At 50.0% G+C, this 13,755-nt stretch overlaps 1 pseudogene; it reads right to left on the bottom strand.

Moving 5' to 3' along the window:
* Positions 1–1,930: 1,930 nt before the first annotated feature.
* Positions 1,931–2,869, bottom strand: LOC140913129 (olfactory receptor 10W1-like; annotated as a pseudogene).
* Between the last annotated feature and the right edge of the window lie 10,886 nt (positions 2,870–13,755).

The following is a 13,755-nucleotide window of genomic DNA, read 5'->3' as shown; positions in this document are numbered from 1 at the left end:
TTGCCAAAGCTTGCAGGACCTGCTCGGTTAGTTCCCTGTCTTCTTCCTCTGTCCCTGACATTAGCAACAGGTCGTCTACATATTGTATGCACCTTGCTGAATCCACCCCCTCCAGAGCCTGTCTCATGTATCTGTGAAAAATTGCAGGGGAGTCCCTATATCCCTGGGGTAGGACTGTCCAGCAGAACTGTCTGCCCTCCCATGTGAATGCAGTTTTATACTGACATGAGGTAGCTAGTGGCAGAGACCAAAACCCATTAGCTATGTCCAAAACAGTGAAAATTCGGAATTGGGGTCCAATACGGGCCAACATTTCAGGGTACACTGCCACCACTGAGGCTGGTGAATTGGCCAGAGCATTTAGTGCCCTGTAATCCACAGTGAGATGCCAGGTACCGTTTGGCTTCCTCACGGGCCACACAGCAGCATTACAAGGGGATGCAACTGCCCGAATCAGTCCCCTTTGTTCCAACTCCCCAATAGTTGCCCCCACCTCTGCCAATGCCTCCCGAGGAATGGGATACTGTTTCTGTGGGGGAGGGTCCCCTCCCTCCATCAGTACCTCCATGCTGCCCCTCCCACAATCCAGGTTATCCTTCGCCCACACAGGGATGTGTTCCCACCCAGCCGGGGGTGGTGGGAGGGCATGTGCCGCCTTAATAGTGGCTATCCCCATGGGAATGGTAAAGCCCTGACCGTCCTGCGTTTGCCCCAGTAAACACACCCAATTGGCTAAATCCAGTACGAGTCCCAGTTTGTGTAAATCTCCTGCCCCCAACAGATTAAGCATATCATTACAACCCCACATAATCTCCCCTTCCCCCCAGATTCCTTTGATTTGTCCCCGCCTCAGGGTTAACTGTGTCTCCCCTCCTGTTGCCCCTACAATTGTCACAGTCCCTTCTGAGGGTCTCCCCTGCCCCCATGTGGTTAAACTGATGGCTGCTCCAGTGTCTATCAAAAAATCCCTCATGGGTCTCCCTTCGATTGCCCCCTGGAGCGTAGGGCGACCAGACACATCCCGTCCTAAACTGAGAACATGGACAGGACGCCTCCCAGGGCACCCCTAAGTTGCAGCACCCACCTCTGTCCCTCCCACTGGTTCATGAGGGGACCGGGGGTCCTGGCACCGAACGCATTCCTGTCTCCATGCAAAATTGTGTGTCTGGCATTTCAGGCAGTCCCAGTCCCTTGGCCTCCGGGACCACTTTCCCCCTGATCTGGTAAGATCGTGGGTAGTCAATTTAGCCTGCAGTCTCTGGATCTGTTGCTCTATAGCTGCCCGCTCGTCCCTGACTAGCCCCCCAAAGCCACGAACTCTCCCTCTACCTCCTCCTCTCCAGGCTGACCCACTCCTTTCCACCTTGTATTGATCCCCCGCAGTAATAGCATGGACTGGCTCTTCCCCCTGATGCATCTGCCTCCACACATCTGCCTGAATCGCACTAGTTGAGAAAATTTAACTAAAACAGTTTGGCTAAAATCAAACAACATTCAACGCATACAATTAAAATAGAAGAAATTTTCCCTCCCAATTTCCCCTTGCTATAATTAACATTGCCCAGCCTTCCCTGTTGGAGGGTAACAATATCACTAACCTGCTACAAAATGCTTCAGAATTAGGGGAAAGAGCCTGCTTTCTGCTCCTGGCTCAGCTTCTCCCAACTCACACAGAACACATGGCCTTTTGTAAAGCAGCTGCCCTGACTGCTCGCCTTCATGGAGTCTGATCCCAGCAACAGGGAACCTATGGGAACAGACTCAAAACTACCACACCAAACATCCAGCTTCTGAATGTGTAGTACTAAATCTACCTAGTAACAATGACCCAGACACAACTCACTCTTAGCTCCCTCTCCAAGGGCAGCTACTGACTGTGGGAGATCCAAGATGTCATTTCCCATCTTGACCTGTATCCTCTGCAAAGCTGTTAACCTGTGCGTCTCCTGAGGACTTTTGCAATGGCCTCCTTGAGCTCCTTGTTTCTCAGGCTGTATATCAAAGGGTTGAAGATGAAGATGGGACTTCCAAATGTGTATCCCAGTGAGATCAACCGGTCCAGTTCATCCGACCAGCTGCCTTTTGAGTGCAAGTAGACCAGGCGGAGGCAGCCGTACTGCAGCAGCACCACCATGAGGTGGGAGGAGCAGGTGTGGAAGGCATGGCGCCGGCCCTTGGCTGAGTGGAAGCGCAGGATAGTAGTGATAATGTAGACGCAGGAGACACAGATCAGGAGGAAGGGGAGGATAACTATCAGGACACTGGCGATGAACTGGGCAATCTCCTAGGAGTGGGTGTCGGTCTTGGCCAGCTTCAGCACCTGGTTGACAACCCAAAGGAAATGGTTGACCCCATTGGAGTCATAAAAGGGCAGGTGGAAGATCAGCCCCACGATCAGAAGGGAGAGCAGCCCCCGAAGGGCCAGCGAAGTGGCCACCAGCCACAGGCAGAGCCGCCACATCATAATGAGCATGTAGTGCAGTGGGTGGCAGATGGCCACGTACCGGTCATAGGCTATGGCCACCAGCAGGAAGCAATCTGAGCTTCCCAGACCAAGAAAGAAGAACACCTGGGCCCCACAGCCCCCAAAGCTGATTCTCTTCCTGTCCTGCAGGGCATTCACCAGCATCTGTGGGAAGATGGCTGCAGCATAGCCAAGCTCAACAATGGACAGGCCCTCCAGGAAGAAGTACATGGGGGTGTGCAGACAGGCGTCCCCCCGGATCGCCACCAGGATGAGCAGGTTCCTTGTCACAGTGGCTGTGAAGACCAGGCTGATGCTCATGAAGAACAGGGTCTGAAGATCTGGGTGGGTGGGAAAGGCCAGGAATATAAACTCTGTCACCACTGTGCAGTTCCCTGGGGGCATTGGTCCCACTGTCTCATGCTCTGCTGGGAGACAATGAGCGACATCGTGAGATGGATAAGACACCACCCATGGGGCCAGATTCCTCAAGGCACCCAATGCCACTCCTTTACCCCATTGCTTCTCATAACTCTCCTCCCTGCATAAATCCCACAAATCTCCTCCCATCTTGCCTCTTCCAGCCTGGGAGACCTCGCAGGTTCAGAGGACATGTTCTCTCCAATGCAGCTGTTTTAAAAGAGGAAACATGAAGGCTGGTGTCACTGTCTCTCATGAGGCGCACACACACACACACACACACACACGGCATCATTTGCGCCTCAGCAACCCCCCCCCCCAGGCATCATTCGTGCCTCAGCTCAATTCGGGCAGCCTGGGTGACCTTGCTAAATTAGCTACTCACTCGGAGTCCCCTGACCTGGATCTGAATTGAACCTTGGTCTCTCTTTCAAACATTTCAGGAGACTGTGGGCCAGAAATGACTCCCTAAAAATGACTCCTCGGCTTAGAGGATCACACCTGTATTAGCACTGAGGATCTTCTAGCTCCTCTTTTCCTCTGAGCGGCCTTAATTATTCTCTGCTCTTCACAGAGCAGAGGCACCACACTCCTCACAAGGAAGGGAGCAGTTATTGTTACCCCACTCACGGAGGTGGAGCTGGGGCCTAGAGAGGTTTCGACCTGTGTTCTCAAAATGGTCTCTGAGTTTGGAGGGGAGGAAGCCAACCCGGGATGTGAGTTACAGCGTCTGCCATGGATGAGAGTCCCTGCGGATACACAGGCAGAGATGGAATGGAAGGGTTGGTCAGCACACAGTGTGAGATGCTGATAAATCGGGAAAGAAGGTACCCATACTAACGGAGCTTTCACTGTACCCAGGAGCCAGTGGGACCCATGGGCCAGCCCCTCAGCTGGAGTCCTTGGCACTATGTTGATTTGGGAGCCATGTGGGGAATTTTTGGTGTCTGGAATGACAGGGTCATAGCCAAAATATTTACAGCTGAGTGTAGGGCAGGCCTGGGGCCCATCGACTCCATTGAAAGTTGCACCCAGGTTTGAAGTTAAATATGTGCAGAGGTGCTGTCCTGAACAGGGACGTTTTGCTGAATGAGGGCCTGTAGCAGTAAAATCTGATTAACTTCAGGCACCATGATACCTGGGAGCTGCTGCATCATGAAGCCATTTGCAGTGCGACAACTGCAAATATCACATGTGCGAACTCCACATAGTAGGAAGTCACCAGAGAAACCCTGCAAAGTCGCTAGATGTCGCTATTTAGGCATTAAAAAAGTGTCAACATTGTCAGTAAACAAACTTCCCACAGAATTCAAAAGAGAATTTATATACACCTGCCCGGGCAAGAGGACACTCCCAGCTGCTGAACAGAAAGCTGCAGCAATGCTGGGTGCTCCCTCTCCGGCTGGATCGTCTTGGCAGCTGAGTTTATGAAGTTATCACTGACTGGCTCTGTTGGTGTCTCTCAGCTGGCAGGGGGCTGGCAGGGGGTTTCTGGCTGTCCTGGCTACACAAGATGATTTCAGGCAAGATAAAAGAGGGCTTGGGGACCTGGTGCAAGGAATCAAACGTCACTTTACAGGGTCATCATTTCCATGGCACCAAATTGCCCAGCCTTTTGCTCTCTTCCTTGCCTTCTTTTTTCTGTGTATCATCTTTCCTTGTCTTTCTTCCCCCTATTTTTAACATTCTTCATTTTTTAAATTTTAATTCCCCCTCTCCTTTATGTAAAGGGCTATTCTCTTTCTCCGGTTTCCCTCTGAATGAATCTCATGGAGAAGCAAAGTCCCTTTGCATCTCACTCCTCTGAATGTTTGCTGTTGCTGGAGTGGTCTAGAAACGTGCAGATCCCTGTTCCATTCCCCCCCCCCCCCCCGCCTCCAACCACCTTCCTCTCCAAACAACTAAATCCCAAGCAGACAAAATGCGCACACAGGCTGACGGAGAGAATTGAAGGGAAGTTCAGAGAATTCAGAGTCAACAATTGCAGCAAAGCCCCTAGTGATCCCAGGCATGATTTGGGGGTTTTGCTGGCTGGGAGCTGAGCCCTAGGATCTAGGGGAGCAGTGACCCTCTGGTGGGATTTGATTGGCACAAAGAATAACCTGTTCTATGGCTGGAGAGACCAAACTGCCCCTCTTGGGTGGCATGGAAAGAATTCCACACAAGCTTTTTCTCAAGGCAACATCTGCTCCGGGGGAGGCAGGTTTGCTGCCCAGGACAGCTCAACCCCGCAGGGGCTAGGGGAATCTGGGCTGTGCCCCCAGACAGCAGAGCTCCAAAAGGAGGATTGGAGGGGCAGCCAAATGCCAGGTTAAGAAGTAGGGGGACCCCAGCCCTGCCCCGTGTAGCCAAGACAGCCAGAAACTCCCTGCCAGCCCTCTACCAGCTGAGAGACACCAACAGGGCTGGTCAATGATAACAAAATAAACTCAGCTGCCAAGACGATCCAGCCGGAGAGGGAGCACCCAGCATTGCTGCTGCTTTCTGTTCAGCAGCTGGGAGTATCCTTTTGCCCAGGCACGGTGAGCACAGAAGCCAGTACCAAAGGCAGGTTCTGCAGAATCCCAAGGAATTGCTCTGCTAGACGAGCCAGCTTCCCACTCCTTGGAGAGGGTTTTTGAACAGGTAACATTTCAGTGGGCAAAGGCTCAAAGATCTGTTGACAAATGTTTTTTCCTGCGTCAACCTCACCCAGGGAGTGGTGCCTGTCCTGGTCACTAACAGTTTTTATTAAGCAGAAGATCATGACTTTTCCCCTTAGAGGCAGTTGTATCTTCCCCTCTTCCAGCCTCCCCTCCCCATTAAATCTGGCTTTTCATCCCCTCCCCGCCACCAAGGAATCAAAGCTGAGTCCCAGTTATGTGCTAAGCATTTATTCTGCCACCGGGCGCTCTAGTCAAACCCAGCCTCTCATTCGCAGCCTCTAAGCCCAAGAAACCCTGGAATGCACTTCCTTCTGAGGCCATGCCCAAGTGAGCTTTGACATTGACTTGGTATGTAAAAGAATGCAGTAAGAAGAGCATGGAATGGATTTTATTAATACTATTGAGCTACTTGTGAATGATTTTGTGACTATACAAATTGGCAACTTCTTTCTCTGAATATCACTGTAATTGGCAGTGAAAGTCTCTAGATTTGTCACTTGTCGCTTTGAACTTATTTCCTCGCTAGGGAAACCAAAAAGTCTCTAAATCTAGTGACAAAATCACTAAGTTGGCGGGGGGGGGGGGAATGGCACATAGCGCATCCCCTGACGTCTAACCATTGACAGCCACGCTGGTGAGGTGTAACTGGATTGCAAACAAAGTGGCAGATAAAGGGCACATTTGTTTATAGGCGAGTTCCTGTGCCTACCTAGGCAGTTTTACACGTTGTATGGCATGGATTGTTGGACCCTGAGCATGCAGATGGATCTGCGGGCATATCTGTGGAACTCTATCCAGAGTCATATTTTAAAATAGCTAAATTGGCAGCAGGATCCCCGATAATAACAATCCCTAGGTCTTTTGTAGCCCTTTTGATCAGGAGATCTCAAAGTGCTCCACAAAGTAGGCCAGTATCATTATCCTTCTCTGTAAGATGGGGAAACTGAGGCACGGAGAAGAAAAATTAATAGCCCCACATCCTTCCACCAATACCCTTTGCCCACTCCCTGCATGGGTTTCCCAGCATTCACCACCTCCTGAGGAGGGAAGGGTGGCAATGGGGAAACAGTGTCTTCAAGCCAGAGGGGATAAATCTGCACAGCAGGACTCTGAAGGTACCTGCCTTATCTAGATGGGTGGCTTCTCCCGAGCGGTCCAGCCTGCACAGATGGGAGTCTCCATTGGATCCCAGCCACCAGAAGGGGACATGGGAGTCAGGGGGACCAGCACAGGGGTCAGATGGCTCAACCTGGAGCTCAGCAAGTAGAGATGGTGAGGAAAACTGGAGCTGCCCAGCAGGGAGGGGTTTTTATCTGCCAGGCGAGACAAAGAGCTCCTCCCCTCTGAGCTGTCAGGAGGAGCTGGGCTGAGAATAGGAGAGGGCTGGAGGGCCTGGCTCCCTGGAGCGTACGGTCTCAGCCCCTGGAGTGAATCCTGTGCCAGGCTCCCCTTGGATGGACTTGTTCTCCCATCTACATTCCATGAGGCTCAGAAGGATGCTAGGGAAGGCCTGCTGTCACTCCAATGTCAATGGGCTGGTTAAAAGGGCCCAGCGGCTGAACTAACCCTGTCTCAGGAGCTGGGGAAAAGGTGCAGTTCATGCTAACGGCTCCCCCCACCACTACCCGGGACATTCCAGCCACATCAGCTAGCACTTTGACTGGAGTTCTTTCAAGAGCCCCAGAGCTCATTCCTCTGATGTGGAACTGAGGCCCCAAAGATGAAAGGTTCCACATCCTCTCACCTCCCTGGACCAGCCCCTCCCCCTCAATCGAGTTTGGTGGATTGTAAAATCTTTGGGGTGTCTTTTTGTTCTGTGTTTGTACAGCACCTAACCCAGGGGGGCCTGCTCTGGGTCTGGGGTTCCTGAGCAACAGCAGAACACAAATAACAATGGAGGTGAGAAACCATGGATCCCGTTCTCCCATACCCGGGGTTATCCAGCCTCAGGCCAGGTTAAAACCAGTGACTTAGAGCTCAAGAGATCCTGCCTCAGTCTCCTGAGCAACCCATTCTCCCTGCCCTAGCCTACATGCAAACCACTGAGCTACAAGTGAAGTAGAAGGACGGAGAAGGTGATGTTACATCTGTGAGGGCATCAGTGCTGAATCCTTTGGAGCCCTGGGGCATTTCCTGTGCAAACCCTTGGAGAGGTCGGGGGTGTATGAAAGAAAGGTGGGAAATTGACCATCCCAGGGCAACCTATTTGGCTTTTCTCTTATGGAATCTCATTGCAGCTTTCCCTGCACCTAGCACCGTGCCCATTTTAATATATCCCTCTGAGTCCCCTGGAAAATGTTCCCTTTGCCACTGGGAAATGATTCAGGTGGCAAAGGGGCTCGTTAGGGAGAGATGACAGGTCTGATCTGAGAGACGCAAACTTGGCAAAATGACAGGTAAGACACGGACTAGGGTTGTGCCCAGCAGAGACAAAGGGACCACCATGAGTGGGAGGGAAGTAACTCCATTAGGTGCAGGGTCAGCTCCCCACACACAGCTCTGATGCTGCACCTCCATTCCCACTGCTAGTACAGTCCCACAACAAGTACACCCACAGCTCCTAGCCTGCAACACTCCTGCCAGTCCACTTCTCCACCCCTCCCAGCTCTACCAGTTCCTCTTGGTCCCTTTTCCCTGTAGCACCTTGTGCTACTTCAGTCCTGTCCCTCACCCACACACGCAGCTCTACCCCATCACCCTCATCCTCTCTATTACAATCTTCCTCCTGATCAATCAGAGTCAGTCATTGAAGATTGACCAGGCTTAATGGTCTGACACACGCCAGGCCGAGTTATCATTCAGATCTCTTTAGGCCCTACCTTGATGGACCAAGAGTGTGGTTCTAGCTCAGTGGCATTATCTTGACTTGACTGAAAAAGCTCATTAGGAGATAGGTTGACATATGAGAGGTGACTAAAGGCACTTGGCTTGTTTGTTAAGCCTATGTTAAGGACCAGGACATGGGTGGTCTTGCCTAATGGTCAGGGCGGGAGGCTGGCCTAGTGGTTGGAGCAGAGGTGACCAGAGCCCAAATCAGGAGCCATATTACCAAGCCTAGGGAGTGATCTGGAGCCAAGAGCCAGGAATCAGGAGCCCAGGGTTGGAGCCAGAGTATCAGTTGTAGCAGGAATAGGAGTGGAAGCCAGGATCCTGGACCCGTGGGAAGAAAACCAGGAGTGAAACGCAAGACCAGAAACACAGCTGCAGGTGTGGAATGCCACTGAACAGCCAGAGACCCATGGCTGTGGTAGTGTTTAAGAATGTGCCTACTGGAGTCATTGGCCAATGAGAGGGCCAGGTGTGTTCGATGTATCAGCTGAGGGCAATGAGCTGTGTCTGGGCTCAGCTGTGGGTCTCTGACAGCCTAGCAAATCGGCAGATGAGAGGGGATCTGATTGCTCTCTCTAAATACACCAGGGAGGGAGAAGAGCTGTTTAAGCTAAAGGATAGCGTTGGCACAAGAACACATGGAGATGAAACTGGCCTTGAGTTACTTCAGGCTGGAATTTGGAAATCTGTTTCAAACCATCAGAGGAGGGAAATTCTGGAGCAGCCTCCCAGGAAAAGTAGCAGGGACAAACAACCTAACTAGTTTGGAAAAAGGCTAATGTAGTGCCCATCTTTAAAAAAGGGAAGGAGGAGGATCCTGGGAACTACAGGCCAGTCAGCCTCACCTCAGTCCCTGGAAAAATCATGGAGCAGGTCCTCAAGGAATCAATTCTGAAGCACTTAGAGGAGAGGAAAGTGATCAGGAACAGTCAGCATAGATTCACCAAGGGCAAGTCATGCCTGACTAATCTAATTGCCTTCTATGACGAGATAACTGGCTCTGTGGATGAGGGGAAAGCAGTGGACGTGTTATTCCTTGACTTTAGCAAAGCTTTTGACACGGTCTCCCACAGTATTCTTGCCAGCAAGTTAAAGAAGTATGGGCTGGATGAATGGACTATTAGGTGGATAGAAAGCTGGCTAGATTGTCGGGTTCAACGGGTAGTGATCAATGGCTCCATGTCTAGTTGGCAGCCGGTATCAAGCGGAGTGCCCCAAGGGTCGGTCCTGGGGCCGATTTTGTTCAATATCTTCATTAATGATCTGGAGGATGGTGTGGATTGCACCCTCAGCAAGTTTGCAGATGAAACTAAACTGGGCGGAGAGGTAGATACGCTGGAGGGTAGGGATAGGATACAGAGGGACCTAGACTGATTAGAGGATTGGGCCAAAAGAAATCTGATGAGGATTAACAAGGACAAGTGCAGAGTCCTGCATTTAGGACGGAAGAATCCCATGTACTGCTACAGACTAGGGACTGAATGGCTAGGCAGCCGTTCTGCAGAAAAGGACCTAGGGGTTACAGTGGATGAGAAGCTGGAAAATAGTCAACAGTGTGCCCTTGTTGCCAAGAAGACCAATGACATTTTGGGCTGTATAAGTAGGGGCATTGCCAGCAGATCGAGGGACATAATCGTTCTCCTCTATTTGACATTGGTGAGGCCTCATCTGGAGTGCTGTGTCCAGCTTTGGGCCCCACACTACAAGAAGGGTGTGGAAAAACTGGAAAGCGTCCAGCGGAGGGCAACAAAAATTATTAGGGGACTGGAACACATGAGTTATGAGGAGAGGCTGAGGGAACTGGGATTGTTTAGTCTGCGGAAGAGAAGAATGAGGGGGGATTTGATAGCTGCTTTCAACTACCTGAACGGGGGTTCAAAGAGGATGGATCTAGACTGTTCTCAGTGATAGCAGATGACAGAACGAGGACTAATGGTCTCAAGTTGCAGTGGGGGAGGTTTAGGTTGGATATTAGGAAAAACTTTTTCAATAGGAGGGTGGTGAAACACTGGAATGCATTACCTAGGGAGGTGGTGGAATCTCCTTCCTTAGAAGTTTTTAAGGTCAGGCTTGACAAAGCCCTGGCTGGGATGATTTAGTTGGGGACTGGTCCTGCTTTGAGCAGGGGGTTGGACTAGATGACATCCTGAGGTCCCTTCCAACCCTGATATTCTATGATTCTATGAGTTTTAAGGTAGAGTTTGATACATTTTTGAACGGGCCTATATGATGGAGCTTCCTGTGAGAGCAGGGGACAGGACTCAAAGACCCAAGATTCAGTCCTATGTTCCTATTTGATGGCTAGCTCCCTTCTAGGCTATGAAATGGCCAGCTAACATGGCTGCACACGGCAGCCCGTGTGCTAAGGGAACTCCTTTAAGCTAGCAGAGTGGAAAAGCACATTTTTTGCCCATGAAGAGAAGGACCTAGCAGCTCGGACCGGTCTGCAGGCAGCATTACTTTGACTACATTCCCTGCTTTTCTTACCTGTGTGGTTTGGGTTTTGCTGTTGTTGTAACATTACTGTTTCTTTAAAGTGTAGAGGGGACACCATGATGGAGCATTTTCTCCAGGGAGATTTTCCAGCAGCTGCGTCTGGGGTACAGAAGTTTCACACTGATATATTCATAGATCATATGGCCAGAATTCAAACTGGAACAGGTGCAGGGAAGGGCTACCAGGATGAGCAGGGTAGTGGAGAGCCTATTTTATGAGAGGAGACCAAAAGATTCATAGATTAAGTGACCATAAGAGACCATTGTGATCATCTAATCTGACCTTCTGCATATCACAGACCAGAGAACTTCCTTGACTTAATTCCTGGTTGGGCAAGCAAAGAAAAACATTCAATCTTGATTTAAAAATTGCCAGTGATGGAAAATCCACCACAACCCTTGGTTCATTATCCTTACTTAGAATCATAGAGTATCAGGGTTGGAAGAGACCTCCAGAGGTTGTCTAGTCCAACCCCCTGCTCAAAGCAGGACTAACACTTAAAATGTTGCACCATATTTCCAGTCTGAATTTGTCTAGCTTCAGCTTCCAGCCACTGGACTTTTGGCAGCTAGATTGAAAAGCCCATTGGCAAATATTTGTTGCCCACATAAATGCTTATTAACCAATGTTCTGGAAGGCAGCCACAACTTTAACTGCCCTCCACAAAGTTTTCTGTAAATGAATAGTGTCTCCACAGGACAGACTGGGCAATATTGGTATTATTTCAGGTGAATGAGGTGCCTGCCTCTGTGTGTCTGTTTGTGAAGGGATATTTGTTATGGAGTAGACTGCCCAGCACTGGGCATCCCAGGATTTCTTGGCTCCCGCCTCTGGGGCAGCGCTTCCAGGCTTTTCCTTCAGCTGGGGAGATCACTGTCAACCCAGAACAAAACATTTTGATATTTCTGAATCAACATTTTCGGTACTTTTTGTTGTGTGAAAAGTTTTTGTGTTCACATTTCATCCCAATTTAGGACAAAAACAATGATCAAAATATTGGACTCTCCCACAGGATGGAAATTCCAATTTTTTGACCCCCAGCTCATTATTCTTAATTATTAGCCACTAACTTTGGGTGCTTCCATGGCTGGTGCCCAACTTAAAAAGGGCTTTTCAGTGAAGCTGAGCACCCGTAATGCCAGTCAGTGTCCCTGGGAGTTGTGGATGCTCAGCACCTCTGAAAATCAACCCAATACCACTCAGATTGGGCACCCAGACATGTAGAGATCCAATATTAGTTGCCACTTTTAACAACCCAGACACCTTAATCATAGGTTTTAGTAACACATGATGCCAGAGAAAGGAGAATCATTTGTCATATATTTTATTAACCAGGGTGCCACGTAACCAATAATTTTTTCTCCAGGGTGAAGCAATTCCCTGGCATCGCTATCCGGAGCTGACTCTAAGAGGATTCTTGGCCTGCCCCTTTTTTATTTCCCCCTTCCCACACAACCAGTCCAGTAAGAGACAACAAGAACAGGAAAATCAATGATCACTTGGTTCTGGTGTATTGTGACCCTTCACCCAGGTGTTGTCAGCAGCAAAAAGGGCTGGGTAAAATATCTCAGGGTTCCCCTTAAAATCAACAAACACACCAGCTCAAGCACCCACAAGAAACCTGGGAAAACCCTTCCCTGTGAGCCCTTAACAGGCAACACTTCCCCTCTCACGAGCCATGAGTCTGTGTATAGAAACAAGGAAATGTTATTAAGTGGGAAAGGAACACAGCATTGATTTGGGAAAACACAACAAATCAACTGTATATTTACGTGAATAGTAAGTAAAACATAGTATCATGGGCAGTAGTCCTTTGCCTCAGTTTTCCCAGAGGCCAGTGTGCCTGTCTGATGGACAAATGTCCCTTTCACGCACCCCTTTCTTCCCTTCCCCCCCAGTCCATGGTTAGCATAGTCCAGCCCAGAGTGCAGTCAGACAGGTCCATCCCAAGCCCCCGGGGGTGGGGGCGTGGTGCTTGATTTCTATGAAGAAATGATTTGCCTCTGCCTCTCTATCATGTACCCTCTTCTAGCTGCAATGCTAGCTTTGTGTCACCTCACACCACACCATCACTTGTAGCCTCAATGCCAGATCTGCAGCCTGAAGTGCCAAACACAGCTATTGCTGTTATATCTCTAGTGGTACTGAATAAGGGCATCTTGCTACAGAGGACTATCTGTCAGCACAATGGTAGATTCATATTCTCAGGATCCTAACCCACACCCCTTCCCCCATTCACAGAAGAAGTTAAAGAGCTAAGATGAGGCTTGGGCATAATCCTTGCATGTTTGTTTGCATGCATACATGCATTTGCTCAACAAACCAAACGAAAACACCAATTGTAGCCCCACTTCCATTACCCAGACGTGCCAGATGGAGATTTTGGTTAGTACACACTAAGTACAGTCCCATTGTCTTTTTGCCACACAGAAAGGATGAAAACATTTCATATCCTTATCCCCCAAAGGTAATTGTTCACATTGGAAGGGCAGCTAACAAACATGCGAACGAGGTCAGGCATTGTGCCTTTTCCTCCAGTTCACCAAGAGATGGCGGCAGAGAGCTCCTTCCCTATAGCAGCCACAGGCTGATGGCTCGTTTTCACCTTGATCCTCTGATTTCTCTTGGCCTCCACAGGTTTACACTTCATGCACTGCAGCAACTAGGGCTGCATTTCAGAGCCCGCGTACGTTCCACTCCCAAATCGGGCATCCCTGCCTCCTTCCTGCCTGTGGCATAGAAATAGGTGGCTTCTGCTGCATGGAGCGACCAGGCCTAAGAGTGGAACCTGGATTGGAACTCCACATTGCAGAGGGGCAGGGGAGGCAGGAATGGGGCTGACAGGCATAGCCTGGGTCTGGGGGGCAGGGACTGGTTGCAGAGACATGGCCCTCTGGCCCC

This window comes from Lepidochelys kempii, chromosome 6 (genome assembly GCF_965140285.1).
Source record: "Lepidochelys kempii isolate rLepKem1 chromosome 6, rLepKem1.hap1, whole genome shotgun sequence".
NCBI classification, from domain to species: Eukaryota; Metazoa; Chordata; order Testudines; family Cheloniidae; genus Lepidochelys; species Lepidochelys kempii.
The sequence above is the reverse complement of the archived record's forward strand: the minus strand, read 5'-3'. Positions and strand labels throughout refer to the sequence as shown.